Source organism: Macaca nemestrina, chromosome 1, assembly GCF_043159975.1.
Source record: "Macaca nemestrina isolate mMacNem1 chromosome 1, mMacNem.hap1, whole genome shotgun sequence".
In the NCBI taxonomy this organism is placed as follows: Eukaryota; Metazoa; Chordata; class Mammalia; order Primates; family Cercopithecidae; genus Macaca; species Macaca nemestrina.
The window spans coordinates 67,936,523-67,938,480 of NC_092125.1; the positions used below are offsets into that span (position 1 = coordinate 67,936,523).

General features: G+C 45.8%; 1 protein-coding gene across 1 annotated transcript in view; it reads right to left on the minus strand.

Moving 5' to 3' along the window:
- The window catches only part of C1H1orf74 (chromosome 1 C1orf74 homolog), a 108,601-nt gene that overhangs the window by 76,519 nt on the left and 30,124 nt on the right, over nt 1-1,958 (minus strand). The gene's annotated exons all lie outside the window — the stretch shown is intronic.

Below are 1,958 nucleotides of genomic sequence, written 5' to 3' on the forward strand. Positions count from 1 at the left end.
GTATATTTTCTATTCTCAAAGTTCTGTGTGTGTGTGTGTGTGTGTGTGTCGATATAGATAGATAGGTATGACAACCTTATTAATTGTTTTGTTCTCAGAACACAATGTTAAGAGCTCAAGCCTGCTGTCAAGTAAACCTGGGTCCAACACTTTCTGTAGCATATCATTGACTGCTCTAAATGCCAGTTATCATGGGGGTAGTATCCCAATGACTGCAGAGCTTTGTACACATTTCTTTCTGGTGTTTAATGGAGTCCAAATAGTAGGTCTCTATAGGAATTCCTATTAAAATCTCCTGTCTTCCTTTACACTCTAATCCCCTGAACTCCCAGAATCTTCTCACTCTTCTATGCCAATAAAAATTCTCTGGCCAGTCGCGGTGGCTCATGCCTGTAATCCCAGCACTTTGGGAGGCCAAGGCAGGTTGATCACTTCAGGTCAGGAGTTTGAGACCAGCCTGACTAACATGGTGAAACCCCATCTCTACTAAATACAAAAAATTATCCAGGCATGGTGGCATGTGCCTGTAATCCCAGCTACTCGGGAGGCTGAGGCAGGAGAATTGCTTGAACCTGGGAGGCGGAGGTTGCAGTGAGCCGAGTTCATGCAATTGCACTACAGCGTAGGCCACAAGAGCGAAACTGTCTCACTCTGTCGCCCAGGCTGGAGTGTAGTGGCACGTTCTTGGCTCATTGCAACCTCTGCCTCCTGGGTTCAAGCGATTCTCGTGCATCAGCCTCCCGAGTAGCTGGGTTTACAGGCACATGCCACCACACCTGGCTAATTTTTTATATTTTTGGTAGCGATAGGGTTTCACCATGTTGGCCAGGCTAGTCTTGAACTCCTGACCTCAAGTGATCCACCCACCTGGGCCTCCCAAAGTGCTGGGATTACAGGCGTGAGCCACTGTGCCCAGCCAAAATTCTCTTATTCTGACATCTTGGACTCCCCAAACCCTCTGTCCTCTACTCATTCCCATCTGTATGTGTCAAGCTCCAGACACAGGGCCTTGAGCTGCTGTCTCTCATCCTGAGTAAATGCCATTTATCTTCAGCCCTACTGCTTGAGAATCCATCCTCTGCTTTTCCCTGCTGATTCCTCGTCCTTTTTCTCCTCAAAGAACAGAGAAAGAAGCAGTAGCAGAGAAAATGGTGACAAACTCTCCACATGTTAATAAACGTGATCACAGCTATGTTTAAGTCTCATTACCTGCCTCACGTGTGTCAAAACTCAGAATTCCAAACAGCCACGTACATCATCCAACCACCACAGTGAGTAGCATCCAGACAAGGTGAATTTTACAAGGTTACAAAGCTGCTGGGTTAACTTGTCCCAATCCAGTTTCCCCTCCACTATTTTAGCTTGAACTTCTTGGGAATTTCCTGACTGCATCATTTGTGATGGCTTCATCTTAATGCACACAAATTAGTTCCCTTTAGTTTTTCCCTAAATTTCCTAGTCTGGTTGACTGGATAAAAAATGTGTAGAAGATTCTGCCTTCTATTCCTTCCTTCATCCCCCAGCTACCCACCTTTATACCCCCTCCTCATTGCTCTAGAAAGGAGCAAATGCAGAATTGGCCTCATTCCAGAATCTGAGAAAGACACCAGCTACTTCAGAAAAGCAGAAACTCTTTACAATACCAGGATTGGGAAGAGGTGGCTAAAGAAAAAGGAAAATCTTTGCACAAAGAACTACCTGATACACATGAAAGCCTACACTGAGAACATCTCATCTAGGTCTTACCATCAAAAAGGAATTTTCTTTCCCTTCACAGAAACCACAAAGGTCTGAATCTGACCCAGAGGACTATCCTTGTCTAATCGTGGAAAGGAATCTTGACTTGAAACTGTCCAAGAGCTTCGACCAATCCAGTAGCAAGAGAAAGGGTGGCCAGGGTGCCTACTGATGGGAGGAGCTCCTGAGCCCAGCCCTGGAGGCCTCAGAGTTCAGAGGCT